Source organism: Dermochelys coriacea, chromosome 3 (genome assembly GCF_009764565.3).
Source record: "Dermochelys coriacea isolate rDerCor1 chromosome 3, rDerCor1.pri.v4, whole genome shotgun sequence".
NCBI lineage: Eukaryota > Metazoa > Chordata > Testudines > Dermochelyidae > Dermochelys > Dermochelys coriacea.
This window is the reverse complement of record NC_050070.1, coordinates 207,598,013-207,618,505: the sequence shown is the minus strand read 5'-3', so window position 1 is coordinate 207,618,505 and position 20,493 is coordinate 207,598,013. Positions and strand designations below refer to the sequence as shown.

The following is a 20,493-nucleotide window of genomic DNA, read 5'->3' as shown; positions in this document are numbered from 1 at the left end:
ACAAAAAGCAAAAAAAAAAAAAAAAAAAGTCAGGATAGATTGTTGTAATTGATACAAACGTTTGATGTTACCGGGAGAGTAAACTACTTGGATCTGATTAATTTATCGTTTCTGTATGCTTTATTTATGGCTTATAAATGTGAATTCTGGTCCCAAACAGCCAGAGTTTCACAAAAATATATTAAAGTGTTATTGGCGTTTTTTCCCCCTGAATCTTTTTCTTCGGATTTTCCGATTTTTTTCCCACTTGCGGGTGGAAAACACTGACAGGGAAAATGGAAAACAAATTGGTTCAATTTATTCAATAATTTAAAAGATATCTACATATCCCTGTATCTCTGTGTATATTTATTCTCTCTGTATAGTTTACCTTCATATATAGTGGGAAAATACATATGGAAAAGAATGTAAGATAACGTATGTTATATAAGATAGATAATATATACACATATGAAAAATATAAGCTATGTCTCTACACATACATCCACGAAAAGAGTATATATATAATACGCATTGAGTAAAAGATATATATAAATACTTATATATTATTATAAAATACACACATAAGAGAAGTATATTACTTGTACTATAGCCATATGTGCATCTTAGATATTTTTTCATAATTAACTGAAAAATTTTACAGATTACACGGATTTGTCCCGAGTTGTAGTCACTCCAGGTCTAACCAAAAGGAACATTTGATATTAACCGTGCTCGGATTTCGCTCTTCAAACAAGCAAGCAAGAAAACACAAAAGGCGTCATTACTAATAAACCCGCATTTGCCCTTGGGCTCCTTCCAGCCATTATAGATCATGTTAGTCTTATAAATCAGGAATTTACAGATGATTACTGAAAGCCACCCCTTTCCTCATTTCCTCTTGATACAATCCCCCCCCCCCCGCTAGTTATTGAGACTGTTCAAAGACCCGGAATTCCATCTGAAAGGCAGGAGCCGTGTAAAACACACCGGGTCGGTCTCTATGGCGCCAGGTGACACGCTGCAGACTGTCCTTGATGTCATGAACTTTGGAGTTTGCAGAAACCTTGAAAGGGATCAGTTGAGCTAAGGGCGGCCGGGAGCTACCTTAACTCCTTGAGTTGCCCGAATAGCCGGGCGCACAACGGCTCTAAGAAGCTAGAGGGGCGGCTGGAGGAAGGTGGATGAGCCTAAAGTTTGGGCAAGATGCAGTTTAGGATACTAGCACCTAACCCAAATACAATCAACTTCTTCGCCTTGACTGAGCGCCCGCAGCCCAAAGTTCGGAATGACCATGAACACTGTCCCCTTCCTGGAACAGGCCTGGCCATGTGCACAATATGTTACAATCCCGCCCTCGGTTTACTCACTGGGGGCCACTTTGGGGAGAAAAGGGAGGGACTGTGCGCCCTAGAATGGGAAATTTTTTCACACCCATCAGTATAAACACAGGGCTCGCACCCCCCTCCCCCTGAGAAACCACTGGGAATTTTACCCGTGACTTCGATATCTGCAGGATTGGGCCCGAATTTGTTGGGACAAGATACTTTCCCTTTATCTCACTAAAACTGAAGAAGACCCTGAATGTGCCGCTAACATATATTCCATATATGGACCTATTAAGGTGACAAAAAAGGATGGGGGGGGAGGGAATATAGTACTAAATGTTGTAAAGCTGTTTTCAGCATATTACATACATTTGAATAGGTTTTCATGCTTCCTGCTAATTGTGCATATAGAGAACTGTCAGGAATAATGAAAATGTTAATATGGATGGATCATAATGAAAACTGTGATAGCTACATAGTCACACACTACAATTAACAGTAGCAGTGTATGTGTGCACTGTATAATTTCAAACCTTTAATCCCTGTACGAACCAATGGAGATAGTGAAACAATTTAATATGTGAAAATATATTCACTATAATGATGTCTCACGTGTTTAAGTAGTGAAAATACAGTGGATTTCATGAATGGCATATTTTGTGGGGGGAAATTGTCCCCAAACTTCTGTTGTTTACCTGTCCAGCAGTCTATGTGTTTCTTCACAGATTTCAGTTATTAGAGGGAAAATAACGTTCAAATAGGGTAGATTTGCATTTTTCATATCCAGAAATATCCATGTACACATGGAAGGTTTACCAAATAATATGACAGGTTTTCGAGAAAAGTAATCGACGTTGCATTGAAAAAACTCCACTGTCTAATTGTTGATTTGTTGCATATCAATAGATAGATTCGTGGATCTGATTACAATATAATTAGTGTTTGTGTGAGTCCTGTTATGTCTGTGTCTAGACACGCATCACTACAGGTCCGTATAAAAAGTGACATTGTGTAGGGAATAAAGCACATTGTGTAGGGAATAAATCATACATCATACACACACTGGTGGTCACTTGGTTTTCAGAGAGAGTAGAATCAAATGACCTACACGTTTTCTTTTACAAACCAAGAATGAGGTGCTATTTTTAAAACCAGCTTCTGGTGCTTTGAACCCAGCAAACATTTCGCCCTGAAAGCAAGTCCTCTGCCTGATTAAAACACATCCCGGTGCTGAAACGTTTTTTCACGCAACACATTCACCCCGTTTCCCAGCCACTTGTTGTTTTCCCACGCGTTTAAGGAGTAATAGATCTGCTGCCCAAAATAACATTCAAATCCTTCTTAAAATTCGGCATTGTTCAGGGAAAGAGAAGGAAGGCGGGGGTGGAAAAAAAAAACCCTCCAAAAACAAAACAAAACTAGGATCCAGCCAGAAATCTGTCCGTCTCTACACTGCAAGGACACACACGTTGTGAACCAAAGCATAAAATGTGTTTCATTATCACATAAAAGGCTCCCGTAGGGAAGGAGAATAGAAGCAGGGAATGAGGCTGATTTGGGAACAATGCCGCGGGGCTGCGATGCTCTAACAGGTTATGTTCTGTATCACATGCCCATTGTTAAATGGTAGTTTTAAACTACTTAGCGTCTCTCACTCCGCTGATCCCAACCGATAAGATACAGTTCTGTCCGCATACATAAAAAGGATGTCATTTGGATGCCTGCTTTAGAAGCAGATCCTTTATGTGTTGCCTTGTTCGCTTCGCTCCCTTTCCCCATGGATCGTGCACACACCCAGGGTGGAAAAAAACACCAACAAACAACCTCTCCCCTCGATATATTTAGTTCCTCGCCACACCAAGCTCTTGCTGCTCCTGCTGGTTTAAGTAACCGTGATCGGTGAATAAACAAAAGTCACTAAACAACCAAAAAAAAAAAATCTAGATCCAAATTCCAGGAGGGTAAACTTTCAACACCACGTCATACTTCAGCAAATTTACACAGATATTAGAGTGCGTCCCTTTCCGGTTTTTTTCTCCTTTTGAGCCATTGTGCTTAACTGAATTTTATAAAGCTGATCGATATCTTGGTAAAATATTCATTTTTAAACTAGCGGGCAGTGAAATCTTTGCTTTGTGCTAAAGTCAACAGTCGCACAATTTGAGCTCCAATAAATGCAGCGATGTTGCTCTGGGCTGCCTAATGCTGGATTGTCATCGCCATGTGCAGCTCAGGGGGCAGCAGGTAGGTGATTTCCATCACTTTTTTTTTAATTCCAATCTCCAGCTTCCCCATTTCTACCCCCCCCCCCCAAATTAAACCAAGCGAGGTAAACGGGGGCGATCCTGGGGAATCGAATAGGGCTTTTGCCATCTTTAATTTCTTGGATTAAAGTGGAGGAGGTTGAAACAGGGAATGCCCCACGGGTAATGATCTTGGAAGGGTTGCTTTTTATTAAGTAGTCGTTGATTAAAAAATGTAAATTTAAATGTTTAAATTAAAAGGAAAACCTCCCTACGGGGGGGGGGGAGAGAGTAGGAAGTAGTGAAAACCCGAACCTACACAGTGGTCTTTCTACTGCTCCGTTTATGGACAGTTCTCAGGGACTAACCCGCTGAAACTCCACGAGTCTCGCTCGCATTTCCTTTGCGAGTTCTTTCCCGGAGAACAAAACACGCAATAGCCAGGTCCTTCCGAGACAAGCCGGGTTGTATTGCATTCGCCAGAGTTTCCTAGCACATGTAATTGTTTTCATATCGATTCACTTCGCTTTTTCCTGCTGATTGATCTAAAACATGCTCTTTTGTTCTTGTCGGGACGCACCCACTGGTTTAATGCACATCCGAGGTATTTGAATCCTCCCTCCCTCGACACACACACTAGGATGTGTTACCCTAAACACATGTGTACTGAATGAAAGCTTTACTGGGGAAATCATAGCATTCAATTCCACGGGAATGCCTGAAGCCTGCCAGTTTATGAAAACTTCAGGCAAAGCACAGCCGAGAAATGCTGTACGGAACTGACACTGGCGCTCAGCTTACTCGGGGATAACTTTCAATGAGTGGTGGTGAATTTAAAGGAATTCGTGGTAGGCATGCGTGCATACATCACTTTAATAGAGTTTACAATAGATGAAAAGGCAAAGGAGATTCTAAAAACGTTTAACTTATTCTCATTCTCAGGACATACAAATCCATATGCATTGAATTAACCTGAAAGAGGATAGCGGAAAGATCGATTTTAACTGGCATGAGGGGTGAATCCTCCAAAAACACAACACAAAACACCAGAACTGACCACATTAAAAATAGCATTAGCAAGTGCCACTCTTTAAAGCGGTGTCTGAGCTGTCCCTAGCAGCCCGAGTGCTTAGAGCTTGCAGAAAAGGGTTTCCAGTTGGCTAGGATATGTCTTTTCTCTCCCAAGCGTAAATAGGAAGGATTATTATTAAAAATCGAGGCGCAGAGAAAAGCAGGATTCGGGGATCTCTTTATCCCCTTGCGAGCGGGTTCCAGGCGGTGCGCGTTTGCAAGCGGTTTCTGCGGACGCGATCTTACTTTGGCAAACGGATTTCATTTCATGCCGAAGCAAGATGGGTGAGAAATTGAACGCGGCTTACACGGGGTATTCGGTCACTTTGCACAACAGATCGCCTATACAAAGGGGCCAGTGTGATCTCGTTCTGAAAATGGCCCAGGGGCGGTGGTGGGAGCCCGGGATTTTTCTCTAACCCACCTCCCACGTGAGACGGCAATTAACAAATTCCACGTGAAAAGGGAGGCGAACGGGCCAGTGGCTTCTGATTCCCCCTCGCTCTGACTGATGTGACAGGTTATATTTCCCCAACAAGATGAGATCTGGGCAGGACACACAGAGAGGCTAATGGTTTTTAAATAATTAATAACCTCCCCGTTCCACGCGTAATGCTGCCCCTCGGATTCCTCAATTACTTGTCATTAAATGAGTGTCTATCCACGTACTTCACTTGGGATCCTTTGATGGGGGGGGAGGGAATGTGCGTGTGTGTGTGGATGGAGACGGGGGGGAAATTAACCTCAAGTCAAGCCCACTCCAGGACTGAATTAAATAGGGAATGGCCTTTGTGATATTGGTTCACAGCTAGGCGGTCCCTTAATGCAACGGTACTTTGGAAAGAAAGCTAGCGTTTTAAAGAGATCTAATCTGCCAAATGGCCAATTTACGCGCCTGATCTTTATCGTGTCGATGCTCTCCCCCCACTTCGGCCCGGTTTTTTTTGTTTCGTTTTTTGTTTTGGTTTAATACGACATAAATAAATACATCCTCGCTTCGCGCCGCGTAGGAGAAGGGACGCAGAGAACGGCGGGGTTCCAGCGCTCAGAACCTGGGGCCTTTCGAGGCACCCATCAGCTGCTCCCTAAGGAGGCCTGAGTTCGTGGGGTCAATGTGAGAGCCCCCCCGTTACCTCAAGAAAGCAGCCGCCCCCGCTTCCTTTTCGGGTGAGAAAGAATGGACTAACTGGGCCCCTCCCCCCCAATTAAGACAGCTTTCCACCCGCACAGCCGAGAGCTACCTTTCCAAAGTGGGGCGCCCGCGGATGCACTGAATTCACAGAGGACTTGACAAGACACCTCGGGTGCAGCCCCCCCCCTTCATTTCTTCTAGCAAAAAGAATGGACTCCCCCTCCCCCGCAAAAAAACCCCAAAACCCTGGATTGCCAATGGTGCAAGGTTACTCTGATCAATCAAAGGGGAGAAGGCACTTTTCACCCTCTCCCGGCCCGACACCCCCCCCTTCTCACAAGAAGAAGAGAAGAATAAGAGGAGCAGGGTTTCAAATGTCACAGCGCAGGCCCCGAATGCCTTTAGCTGGAGGACATCACAGGCTGCGGCGTCGTCAGAGCCATGGCAACCCCAGGCTAGTGCAACCTTTTCCTTTAACTTTTTGTAACTCGGTTTAATTACACGGCTTGCCAGGCCCTCCCTGCTTTGCATATTCCAGCGAACAAAATCAGAGGCCTTCTGCAGCCCCCACCTCCCCCAAACTGTGTCCCCGCTGCATGAAACTACACCAGAGAGATGTGACTGTTTGACCCACTAGCTAACGTTTATTTTCACTCATCCTTCCAGTCCTGGGAGTGGTTATACCCCAGGGTCATGGTGGGTTTTTTTTTTGGGGGGGGGGAAGGAAGAGGGGGAAGAAAAGTACAGGGTCCATCCGATCAAACTTAATTGCTTTTGTGAAGTCTAAAGTCCGTTCAGCTAATCGAGCCCAAAGGGCCTAGGTTGCATTAAAACTCGTCTGAAGATGCAAAGTCAATTTCTCTAATCATTACAGTTAGATTAAAGGCAAAAATCGAGGGCTGTAACGTTGGTAAACTAGCTGGCTGCAGTGCAGCTTGGTTGCCTAGTAATCAAAGTATTCAAATGCCCCTGCTATGAAAAGTCAGTTTAAAGTTTAATAATGACTTTCTCCAGCGACCACAGTTAGCTCTCTACGGCCGAAACCATCCCAGAGGATAAAATTCGCTAAAATCATGGCTCCGTGTATTTAAACGTGTCTATTGATGAAAAGCCAGTTTAAGTTTAATCAGGAGTTTCACTATCCCACAGTTGAAATCGAAGGCCCCAAATATCTGAAGCTCTCCGTGTATTTAACTTGTCTATTTAAGAAATGAAAAGCCAGTTTAATAGTGAGTTTCACTATTCACAGTTAAGATCTGAGGCCAAAAATCATCTAAGTGTGTACAGAGCTTTTTTTCTTCTTTTTTTCTTATTTCCCGTAAAAAAAAGAAAAAAGAAAAAAAAAGGCCACTTCTTTAATTGTTTGGGCCTGGTAATGACATGCAGAGATGGTCTCAAAAGACACCAGACATCAAAGCACAAAGAAGATGACATATCCAGCAGTTTGATAAGAAAGTCACACTTCCAACTTTTAAAGAGAACTGCTTTGCTCTCCGTTGTGTACCTATTGTGGCAAACTTTCCCAAAGTGTATCGCCCTCTAAACAGCCAGGGAAACGACCCCGCCAGGCCTTTTATAATTCTATGCAAAAAATGCATTTATTGATAATCTGAAAAAACCTTTGGGGTGAGATGAGGCTAATTATTGTCGGGCTAACAAGGAGTGGAACACCCAAGTAGAAGTTGAGCCGGTCTCCTGGGAGACTGATGGGGACCGATTTTACAAGCTGTAATTCTGCTTTAGACTATTGCAGGCTAAAGTCAGTTCACATTCGCCTCTTTCTTCTAAAAATATTCCTAATCCGATATTGCGGTGGGGAGAAGCTCGCTTCTCCTCCATAGTATATTGATCCATAAAACCAGGTATGGGAGAGAGTGGAAACAAAACCCTCAAAGTTTGCTACCTAGGCAGTGTATAACCTTCAGATAAGTAAATATTAAACAGCATGCCATTGGATGATTTATAGGCTGCTGCCCTGTTATTTACTTGACAGATTCCTCTCCAATAGAGCTAAAAATGGTTTCTGGAAAAGGAGTACTCAATTTCTATTTGGGGCATATTTTCAAGAGCGCCTTTGCATTTTGCTTTCCTTGGTGCGTGATAATATTCATGAACTAGTCAAGGCAACCGAAATAGTTTGTTGTAGACTACATTCGGGAAACGATTCATCCGGAGAAACATGGTACCTGATTGCATTCGAATCGTACGTGTGAACTTTAGATTCCAAGTCATTTTGCAATGTGGGAGGATGTGAGTTGAAATAAGCACAGAAAACATTGCTAGGTTTGATTTTGTTCTGGAGATAAGGAGAAGAGATCCTTTTAAAGGAGAAATTTCGTTAGAATGTCGGTAAAAGCATAAGACTGCTCAGGAAATAAACTTCCAATTAATATGGAGAAGGAAGAATATATAAGAAGTTATCATCTTAAATGCAGAGTTTCGGTCTTTCGTTCGCTACAGATGATTTATCCATCAAAATATTAATGAATCTTACTGCACTGGAAAAACCTTTGTTTTAAATCATAATTTTAAAATACAGGGATTTAAACCTAACATCCTTGATAATAATCTGAGTTAAAACCATTTCTAAATTCATATAACGCAGGAGAGTTTTTTCAACCCCAGTTTTGCTGAGTTAAGCATTAATCTCCAGTTATCCCTCAAAGACTACACACGCATATGACTAGAAAATCTTAAATGTAAAATCATCACACGAGAACATGCTGCCACCAATTCTAACGGCGAAATCTTCCTTGATCTCAATGCAGGCTTCTGCGAAAGTAGAAAAGAGATGGTCCGAAACTTGCTGCTTCTAATGACAATTACATTAAAACAACCTGAAAAACCCTGTTGCTTTGGGAACTAGCATGATATGAAACCCGAAGGGTGAACATAGCGGGTATTTGGTTGTGTTTAAAATTAATGACTTAACAGTTGGTCGCTTCAGCTTTTGAGCAAACAAGAATAGGATACTGGACTAAATTCGTTTTCTTGTTTTGTTCTGTTCACACCGCATTTCATAGTGTCCTTCCTCACCTTATCTGCAATCCCGTATCTATGTTAAAGGCCTCCTAGATCTCCCTGCAAGGATGAGCAACCCTTACACCGAATTCTATTCTCGGCTCAGCCACCGACTTCCCCTGTGACCCCCAAGTTGCCTCAGTTTCCCCATCTATAAAATGGAGCTAACGAGTCGGCTCTTCTTCTTTCGAGTGCTTTGAGATCTAGGGCTGAAAAAAGCCTGTATCAAAGATCAGTGAACTCGATAGGACTCTCACAATTTTCTTCAGTGGCCTCTGGATCAGGCCCTAAAGAATTCAGATGAAGATATTGGAGGTTAGAATGGCGTGTCCGCACTAATGACATTATTTGTAAATACCTCCATTGCTGTATATTTAAACACTATTCCCCTCCCCTCCCCATTCAGGAACAAAAATCTGAGGGCTCCTTTTGATCCCTATGCTCCCTGGTTCCTGAATCAATAGGTTGGGAATTATGCGGTGCTGTCCTGAAGTAAAGATCCACTTTATAACAGTGACTCAAACTTGGCGATCCACTATATGCAAAACAGAAGAGCTCCTGCTGTTTATACATCCGATGAAATGCATCCGATGAAGTGAGCTGTAGCTCACAAAAGCTTATGCTCTAATAAATTTGTTAGTCTCTAAGGTGCCACAAGTCCTCCTTTTCTTTTTGCGAATACAGACTAACACGGCTGCTACTCTGAAACCTGCTGTTTATACTGTGGCTAACCATTCCCAGGTCCCAGACATAACACCGGGCTTTGACCATTTGCTTCGGGCTCGGAGTTCTCGGGGGTGGGATAGTCAGACCCGGGATGTGCTCAGAAATGATTGCCGTACAACGCTGGGGGTTTTTAACCCTTTCTTGCTACCGTCCATTTATCCCGGTGCTGTTTTGCCATCAAAACTAGCCTTAAAAAACGCACTCCCTCGCCCATAAACCGTGCTTATTTTCCAGCGCTTTATTGATTGATTTGCAGGGTTGCTTTTCATTACTATTATTATTATTTATTTGGGTGGAATTGAAAATACTGTAGATGGCAAGCTGAAAAGAATCACTCAGCCGAATGGCTCCAACCGCAGCAGCTGGGGAACATCTGGCTGGGCATGGAGAGCGCACTGGCAGTGTATGGGGGGAGTGTGTGGGGGGGAGCTTTTTGCCTTAGATCTGAAAATCTGGCGCTGCGGAGCCATTCCTTTTTGGTGGATCCGTGCGCGCAGGGAATGATGGAAACAGGAACCTGTAGGCTGCTTTAATAAGCAATGGGAGAGGTGTCTCCCACTGAACTCTGCCTGGCCTTCTCCTGGAAGACTCGCTGAATAAGGGCTGCGCCATTAACCGCCTTGCAAACCAGGAGAGGCTTTGCGCGTGGATCTGGCTGTCAGACCTGGCTGGGGCTCCCCAGCTTCCAAGATCAAACGCAAACCCGCGGGTGGCCGCGTCTCTTCAACCTCCTCCTGCAGCCTCAGAAATTCCCCGGACCTCAAAGCGCCCAGGAGCGCTATGTATGCAGCTAGGGCTAAGCCAACCGGGGTCTTCCCACTGCTAGATGCTGGTGTTCCCGCAAGAGGAAGACACTAGACAACACATGGCCTCGGTGTCATTCAAGATGTCAGCCAGGGCGGCAGTGAAGAGGGGAGAACCCATTGAAACCATTGATCGCTTTAGATCAGGAAAGTGTCGCTTAACAGGGGGCTTCCCTTCCGAAGGGTTTCTGGAGGTTTGGCAATAAATACATTCTTGTCATTGAGTTTAGTATTTCCCCCATCAGATCCCCCAGGAGGGCCAGCGGTACATTTCTGGCAAGAAAGCCAAAGTAACAGCTGCACCTCGTTCAGAATGTACCCCCGAAACACCAACCTGTCCCCACTACCCTCAACATGACCGAAGGCTTTTGAAGTTGAAACTCTTAAGTCAGGAGGGGAATCACTAGGTATAGATTTTGTGCTGGCCCTTCAGAAGTCCTAGCCACTCCAAAGGAACCGAGCTAGAGGGGAAACAGCTTCACGCCCTGTAATAAGAAAAGGAGTACTTGTGGCACCGTAGAGACTAACAAATTTGTTAGTCTCTAAGGTGCCACAAGTACTCCTTTTCTTTTTGCGAATACAGACTAACAGGGCTGCTACGCCCTATAATGATCATCAGTCCTGCAAATAAGCACCAGGGTACAGCGACTTCTTCGCCCAGCGCGTCTCCTCTGGCTCATGACAACTGCGCTGCTGCCAGTTAGCCCATGCACCATTCTTTGTCCTTTTCTACGCAGGGGCAGGCAAATTAAGGCGCCTCTCCACAGCCGCAGATCATGCCCCAGATCCTTCCCTATCTCCTGCGCCATCAAGCCCTTGGAAGGAGTTTATCTCAGGTGCCTACCCTGCAGTTATCAGCATGCCAGACTCATTTAGAGAGCCCAGCTCTGTAACCGGAGACAAGGGTCCATTGATTGTCTGAAGCGGTGTTTAGATTCTGCCCTTCCTTTGTCAACAACTAAAAGTAACCTGCCCTTGTCCCCCTCTCCATCCGATTGAATCGCCTCTCTCACTTTCAGCCTGTTCTGGTTTTCCGGGCATGCACCTGTGTCTCGTTTGCTTGCTGAAATACATTTAAAAGGGGCCAAGAACAAAGTAGCAGGTCTGATGAGGGAGAGGGGAGGGGGACCGGCACAGACGGATTTTTGGAAAGACACGTGAACAGCGGAGGAAATCCAGGTTGCTGTGGCTTTTGCTTTTATGACCCCCTCAAGTGTCCTTCCAGCTGGTTTGCAGAGCGATGCTAAATTCAGGAGGTCTAGCTGTTTTCCCCAGGATGTCCTTCTCTACCCCACTAATCAACTGCCCCCCAAACGCAGAGAACCAGCTGCTGGCCAGGCGTAAATACGCGCAGCTCTTCCGCTTGACATTTTGCCCAAGGATGATTGTTTATAGGCGGTGATTTCTCATTGAGGGTCTCTCATCTAAGTCCCCAACACCTGCCTAACTGAAAGGATTACATTAGCATGAAAGTTGCCTGCAACATTTTCTGCTTTACGCACTTGGGGAGATACATGAATTTATATATGCCCGGGCACGCGGGGAAAACCCCGGAGGGATTGAAGCCGTGAGGGGGATATAAGGGGCCCCCCTATTTTTGCAAGAGACAGACAATCCTGAAATCAGACAGGAGCTTTGTCTTAAAAAAAAAAAAGCCCCCCGCCCCCATCGCTAGTGGAATAAGTGTCAAAATTAGAAACAATCACCCCAGCAAGAGGAAAACTTTTCCCCGGGGCAGAAACCGACACTTTTACCGGTGGAAATCAGGAGAGGAGCTCAATCCGAGTGAGGACATGTGGGCTATCGTCTAGTTTTAAATAGAAGGGAATTAAACGATACTATTAATAGCTTAGATAGATTTTCTATCCATTAATCAAATACATGCAGTGCTTGCCTATCAGAAAGTAGTTCCTCATCCCACTCTTCTCTTGTGAAGAATACATACCGATGGCTATAATTATTTTCCTTATGATCTATAATTGCAGCAATAATCAATGATGAGTGATTAATAAAGCCAACAGGGATTGAGTAGTTTTTATATCTCAGTCACTGCCACACAAAAAGCAGGGACCTGTGACAGAATATAGGTAAAGTATTCGTTATGATTCACTTCTTATGTTCTTTTGGATAAACTTTCTTTTTACGGGAATGACGCTTCAAAGACAGTTGCAATGTACTTTCCCTGTCCAACAAATTCTCTTTGCAATGGGTGGGTTTGCTGGGGAGTTTTACTGGGAAATACGGGGCCGATCCTGCTTCCAAGAAATGTCTATGGCGGAACTTCGAAGGGAACGCAGGATCACATTATTCGCCACACTTGTCATCCCTTCTGGAGTTAAAACTGAGCCAAGAAATTTCCTAACTCCTGGCTTTGGTTTCTGACTACTTTCATTTACCCCCCCCCCCCAAGACTCCGGTAGCGTAGCTCCCAGGTTCGCCGAGCCTTGGGATAGAAAACAATTCAAAATCGGGTTTCACTCCGCAGCATTCCGGACCTGATACAGACCAGCCGTGCAGAGAGCTCCAGCCAGCCAGCAATAGGAAGGGACAGCGGTCGGCAGAGTTTAGTCCACAAAGGGCCGGGCACAGGTGTCAATCAGGAATCCAACCAGACCTAATGTTGGTCTTTACTCCCATTGATCAACGAGAAAAGCAGGAGTTAGCCCATCAGGTTATTGTTTAATCTGATAGACCGTTCTGCGGGTCGACTCTCCTGCCAGGACTTCAAGGCGTATGAAGGATTGTCCGCACCCGTCGTTGTTTAGGACTTTTTGGACAGGTGCTTTTGAGGACGCCCTATGTGTACTTCTAGTCAGTCACAGCGCTGGGCTTCCACTGGCTTCACATAACAAAACAACAACAAACCCCCCCCCAAACCAACCAACCAAAGCCAGGACTGCGGGAACCTGCAAACCGGGACTATTAAACAGAGATCGAAACATTGAAGCAGACCCCATCTCTGTCTCTCTCTGGCTATATGCACAGGCAGAAAGAAACTAATCTGTGCGCATAGATATCCCAATACACGTGCCTGTTTTGTACAGCTCGGGCGGACACACACACACTCCTGTATCAAGTCCATTTCTGCGAAGCTGTCCGCACTTTAAATGTGTCTTGACAGACAGGCGGGTCGGTGTGGAAGGAACGGATCCAGCCCAGAATCCTCCGCTAGCCCCATTGCTCCAGCAGATCCTGTTACAGGATATGGGACATTACTAATTTAGGGACTGATCCTGCCCCACTGAAGTCCATGGGCGCTTTACCATTGACTTCAACGGGGGTGAGGCTCGAGTCCCTGAATTCATTGCCTGAGTCAGTAGCCCAGGACTGGATGCAATCTGGGGGCAGTGAGACCGCGTCTGATCTTTGCTCAGTTATACTTGGTGTGTGTGTGCGTGTGTGTGTGTTTGTGCGCGTTCAGCGCAACTCCAACCCCAGCGATCGGCAAAGGAACGGTTAAAAAAAAAAACAAGTGATCAAAATCTCGTTACAGAGTAGCAGCCGTGTTAGTCTGTATTCGCAAAAAGAAAAGGAGGACTTGTGGCACCTTAGAGACTAACAAATTTATTAGAGCATAAGCTTTCGTGAGCAACAGCTCACTTCATCGGATGAACTGTAGCTCACGAAAGCTTATGCTTAAAATCTCGTTAGGAAGCCCCATAAAAAGCCCGCATGAGCGTCCCGCCGTGCACGAGCGGAGGACAATGCAATTCAGATACGCTCCGTCTTGCAAAACTATTTCAGGTGGAGGCTGCTGATAGCACCCCGGTAATGCCTTTTGCTGGAAACGTGATTTTAAATAAGCATATCTCTGCTTGCTCATTACAGCCGGGCGGAGGGCGGCATGACGTGGCACTGTATTTACCAGTGTAGCCAAGCATGAAATTGAATGTTCAAAAAGTTTTTTAGAAAATGCAAATCGCATTAAAACAGAAGCAGGCGTGTGTCTGATTTACAAGCACCAGCGGACCTGGGAGAATTTGCTCCGAGAGAGAAATGGAAAGGAGATCGGGGCCCCAACCCGATCTCCTTTTAAATCGCTCTTTATTTTTCCACACGAACTATTCTTTCCCCCCATAGCATCTCATCCTCATGCCAACAAGCAGTTTGGAGAACGTGGGATCCTGCCAAAGTTACCAAAGTTAGCCAGAAAAGCCCAGACCGCTTCAGCAATTCTCATGGCTGGCCAGGAACACTTCACCCCCCAGGATCACAGCGGGGGGTGTGGGGGGGGGAGCCTTCCCCATGTGGAGTTAAACCCCACCCATCTAGTCTGGCTCGGGAAAGCTACACTGACAGGATAGTGCAATAAACCCACCCGCTGCCTCGGAAACAGCCGTCAGATTTAGTCTGTTAACTGCACACAAAGTGTTAACAACGCTGTTGTCTTTTGCCGCACACAAAAGTTTGTTCAGGTGGATCCTCCACAGATCCTGCACACCCAATTCGCTGCAGGGGATTCCCCCATTTAGTCCGCTGACTGCAATTGTAGCGGCTGGTGAAGGAGGACAACAATTGGTTTTCCCCGTTGCCCTTCATTGGACAATGACCCACAGGACAGGAGTTACCAGAGCAATGGGGTTTTTTGGACAAACACCTTTGCTAGCCAAATTCGGATGGCAAAGTAAAATCGTAGCAAAGACAGAAAGGAACCAGTGGGTGCATCCTAAAACAATAATCTGGCAAGGATTAGGAAATGCCCGGTTTTGAAATAGTATCTAGCAAAGCAATAGGTGCAATACAGCCTGTATTGGTTTTATTAATGCAGAATGGCTGAATGCCTTTCCCTAAAGGATCTAGCCAGGTACCACAATGTCTCCAGAACTTCTTTGCCACAGACTAACCAAGTCTTTCTGTCTTTACCACCACAGCCCTACATTAGCGCCTAATTTTGGGGTTTGATTCCACGCATTTTATTTCAGGCTAACCTCCTGCTGAAAATAAGGAAGGATTGATTTTCCTCTCAATCACACCGACTACCGGTGTGAATTCCCCCGATTCCAGCAACTGGATGTACTCTGAAGATCCTGGGAGTGGTCCCAGGATCGGCCCCTGGGTGAAGGATCGGGCACCTCCCATTGGGATTAAAAACCGACACAAGCCATTCTGCCGAAGTCAAGAGAGAGAAGACCAGGGAGATTCTTTGTTCACATGCGACCCGTTTTGGAATGAAGGCTCGTGTAAAAGCATAGCCGGCACTTCGAATTCAGTGAAGTGAATGTAACCGAAGCATTCGAAGAGATTAAAGCGCATGTATGGTTTATTGGTTTCAGAGTAGCAGCCGTGTTAGTCTGTATTCGCAAAAAGAAAAGGAGTACTTGTGGCACCTTAGAGACTAACAAATTTATTAGAGCATAAGCTTTCGTGAGCTACAGCTCACTTCATCGGATGCATTTGTATGGTTTATTGTTTCAATAAGAGGACACTGGTTTAATTCGGATGACATGTGAATGCATGTGAATACATATCCTCCCCTTCCCTCCCAGCCTCTTCGGGCAATCGGCAATAGCAAAATATGATCATTTCTCAGAACTGGAGAAAACGGGTCCTTTCCAACTCCCTCCCCCATCCTCTATTCCATTCCAGCTCTTCCCCCCCCCAACTTTTGTCACATGGTAAAAGTTTTAAATATTTGCTAAGCCCCTCTCCTCTGTGTCCCCCTCCAGAAATACCCTGCTCCTACCGGGTTTGGGACAGTCTAGCTTCCACTCCGAAGCTTGGTGTTAATTGCCACCTGCACAAAAAAAAAAAAAAAAAAAGCCCTTCTCAGAACAGACCTTCAGCTGCCAAAAGGCTTTGTCAATAAAACAAGCGAAAAACAAACAAATGACCCCCCCAAACAAACCAACAACCCCCCCAACAAAGCCAAAGCAACTAACCAAACCCAACCCCCCAAAAACAAACCATCCACCCCCCCAACAAACAAACAACCCCCCAAACCCAAACTAAAACCAACCAACCCCTCCACCCCCCGTGGAAGTCTCCCTATATCTGTGGGGGTGACATTCATAGAATCCACGTAACATCTTTTTGCTCCTAGGAATCCTTGGGAAGTTTGCCGCAGAGTGGAGAGGAGAAAGCTCAGGGGCTGGGATTTGGAAGCTGTGCCCCCCCCCCACCATGATGGCTGCTGGGCTCCCTTTTCTTCTCTGTGCAAGTAAGTCGGCCTCACAGCAGAGGGACAAGCTGGAGTTGTAAAGGGACCAGCAGGGAAACGACCAGGGAATATTTTTCACTCAATTCCCACGTTCTCTCTCATGTCTCTCCTTATTCCCTGGAGAGCCACCATTCCCCCAAGCCTGTTAACCCAGGACAATGAGTGAGAGCCTCGTCTAATTTAATTTTCCTGTCAGCCTAAAGAGAGCTACACTGTAAACCCTACACTTACTCACACAGAGCGGGGCTGCTTGGTGTTGCCATTTGCACCAGAAAGACCCCCAGAAGGGACACTGGTCTGGGAACTCCAGGCTTGTATCGGTCAAGAACCTAATGACTTTTTCCATTTGAAAAAGGGGCACTAATTGCCATTGATCCATAGCAATAGTAGATCCAGGACCAAACTACAATAGCCGGCATGGGGCTAAACAACAACCCAAACCTGCAAAATATTAGAGGGGAAAGGAAGAGAGAGATAACAAAGGAGGAAACTGCAGAGAAGCCCAATCGTAACTATTCAACACAAGTGTGTCCAGACAGCATGTGACACAACCTAGGTTATAACGCTTCCCTCAGTGCAGATGATGGATCATTACCTCCAGTGGGGTTCATTTGAAAGGAATGAGGAAGATGCCTTGGAAATGCAGCATTGTTGAATTATGCCATCGAGGACCCGACCCTGACACACCGACGTCAAGAGCAAAACTCCCATTGACTTGAAATGGTAGAAAGGATTGGATCCCCTAGCTCCCAGCAGAATAGCTTAGTGCTAGGTTTTTTTCTGCCCTAGTGAATTTTATCACTGTTTATCCTACTCAGTGGGGGGAAAAAGGTATCACTTTATAGAAATACTACTTCCATGTTTGCTGTTTGAATCAACTTTAGTGTTTCCAGGAAGCCTTGTATTGACATATCTTCACCATAGCCATTCCCAGCCCTTAAATTAGTTGAAAATAGAAGCTTATCAGTCTAAAAAGTAATAAGTGGTCAGCAGCAAAGATATGAATGTGTTTATTGCCCCATCATCCAGTATCTCAGCCGAGGAAAAGAAAAGAAACTGCTTGTGTTTGTAAAAATGCCTCCTGCTTTCATCATTTAAAGGAAGGGCTATCCTAGGAAAAGCAAAAGTCTTATTAATATCCTTTGTGTGACTTCAAAATGAACAGTAGGAACTTGAATTAAGTAACTATTTTTAGTGCACATATGTTTCCTTTTAATATCTCTGCTCTCTTCTGTACTGCAGACATTAATCTCATAAATGCTTTTTTTATTACAGTCAGACAAATTTCAGCCCAGACTGTTCATTTAATTGACAACTGATGTGACATAGGATGCTTTATGTAGTTAATGTGTCTCTTTGTGTTCTTGGGTTCATGTAGCAATATTTTGGGTATCTCCCTGGGAAATGAAATGCATTTCTAAACTTTACGGTTCTATTCATAAATGTTTTTGAAATACATTTGACATGATCACCACATGCAGCTACAATCTCTAATTGTATAATGCATTTGCACAGCATTTTAAACCAGGCATGCTTCTGCAAACTACTAGAAAGGACAGCATTTGTAGATATTACAGAAATATGCATACACTGGTATAAAATGTGATTTTTCTGTAATAAAGCATGCTGTTAAGAATCCAGAAAATTTACTAAATACAAAATGAAATCTCATATACATTTTTACTACATGCAGGATGTACGTTCTTGTGGACACTAAGATATCTTTACACTTCTATGGGAGTGTGAAATGACCTTTCTGAAGTGTGCATACATTACATTTACACCCCTCCCCTCAGCCCCTACTTTAAGGCATATTTACATTGCCAGAGTGCTGGAAGGGAAACTTAGTGTAAATGAGAATCGGGCCCAATATATGTAACAGAGCAGTTCACTGTACTCTATAGAGATACTTCTTGGGAAGGACTTCCTTTCTAGACATTTTTAAATGTAAAGATTATCAGAACAAAAATGATTTCTCTCACTTCAGCTGGAAGGAAAAAAGAAAGCTGAGTAAATATGTGCTACATAGAATAAATTAGAATAAACGTGATGTTTTGGCTGTGATTCCAATTTCAGACTGAGGGCATAAATATGAAACAAGGTTAGAGTAAACCCATTGCAATTTAGGATAATGATTAATTGATATGTATTAATCTTCATATTTCTTATTTTAATAATCCCAGAAGTCATCGATGGTGGGTATAAACATTGTAGAAAATATGTAACTAACTGATGTTATTGCTGCTTTATATATTTCTTATTAAATTCCTAGATATCATCTCAGTTTGCCTCTTGGTGTCTGTATTTGTTATGGCGACTCTTGTTTTAATACCTTGAAGTTATGTTTATATGTCTTTGAATGACGCATAGACTAATTATATCTGTTTATAGCAGCAAGTTTAAATGTGAACTAATGCATCGGTATAAATCGGTGTAGTCCCACCTAAGTAAGTGTCTGGCATGGGGTAAAAAGCATAGCATCTGAGTCACCACTGAGTTACTCCACTTTTACACTGGTGGAAGTTCGTTGATTTCAATGAAGGTACACCAGGGTAAAACTGCAATGATACAGGTGTGAATGAGGCCCATTGATCCATTGTGATGTTTTGATTTGTTTTGTTTTTATTATTTATATCACAGCGGCGCCTATAGCCCCAGCTCAAATCAGGACCTGGTTGTGCTAGGTGTTGTATGTACATATAACAGACAGTCTCCACCCTGAAGAGATCACAGTCTAAATAGACAAGACACACAAAAGATTGGAAGGGAAACAGAGGTGAAGTTACTTGCTCCTGGTAACACAGCAGATTGAAGAGTAGAGCAGGAGGAGAATCCAAGTCTCCTTAATCCCAGTTTACTTACCTATCCACTGCTTCTCTAGGATTTCAGTGAATCTATGCTGGTTTGCAGCTGCTGAAGATCCTTTAATGGAAAAAGAAATCTTCCCCTGACAAATATGAGGGGATTTCCACCTTTGGTCACCTAACGAGGAAAACTGTTTCCCCGCATGGTCATATATGATAGATTAAACTCATAGGGTATCTACAGCCGTACATTTTTCACTGTTGGGGGGAAATAAATGCCTCATTAAGAGGAATATTATGAGCCATTATGAGATTCCTGGAGAAAATGAGCTATGCACGCGCATCTTCACATGGGCAGAGCAAGGGGCTTAGGTCCGGATTCAGCAAAGTATGGAAGCACTTGCCTCGTTTTAGAAGGTGAATAGTCCCACTGATGCTTACAGAGTTAGCCATCTGCTTCAGTATCTTGATGAAATGGGACCAGATGCCCCAAGGCTGCATTCCTTGCCCATCTGAAACTCCTACTGACTTCAGTGGGAAGGTCGAGTTGGTGAGGAATGGAAGATCAACCTCTGGAAGCCAAATCTCTCCCCCCACACCATGCCCAACTAATCCAACTGGGCAGGTGGGCAAACCGGTCTGACACCATAGGAGGCTGGACACAATATAGCATCAGTGATCAGCACTGTAAGAATTTAACATCTTGATCCTGCTCCCGTGGGAATAAATGGCAAAACTCACATGACCCCTGGGGCACAGGATATTTTTTCCCCCAGGTTTTGATTTTTTTCGTTTGCTGAAAAAATTTGGTGTGAATTTTTTTTAAAAAGGGAGTATTTTGAGGATTTCTTCTTCCATCAAAAACTCCCAAGCAGCTCGAACGCAAGTCAGTGCCACTCCTAAGCCCTGCCTCCCATTTAAAGCTGCCCTCCTTCTGCCGTATCCTCAAGTGAGCGAGGCACTAGTACTGTTACCTTGTCTACATGTTCGCGGCAAGCTGGGGTGCGTACCTGCCCTGCACTAGCCTGCCGTGCTCTAATTCCACATGCACCTTATTCACGCCATTAACAGTTCTAGTCCCATTTCGACAAGGACACAATCAAAGTGCATTAACTAACTATAAACATGCAGAAGCAGGTTCGACAGGAACCGCTTGTCTGTGGCAAGCTAGTGTGGGGTAGATTCGCATACCATCTTGCTGTGAACTAAATGTTCATGTAGACAAGCCC

The 20,493-nt window shown here is 44.3% G+C and overlaps 1 long non-coding RNA gene across 1 annotated transcript; it reads left to right on the top strand.

The window, feature by feature from the left end:
* Positions 1 to 2,362: 2,362 nt before the first annotated feature.
* LOC119853314 lies at positions 2,363 to 18,743 on the top strand. Its single transcript, XR_005292016.2, has 3 exons — positions 2,363 to 3,551; positions 15,226 to 15,556; positions 16,344 to 18,743. It is a non-coding gene; the product is annotated as an uncharacterized LOC119853314 (long non-coding RNA).
* The last annotated feature ends 1,750 nt before the right edge of the window (positions 18,744 to 20,493 follow it).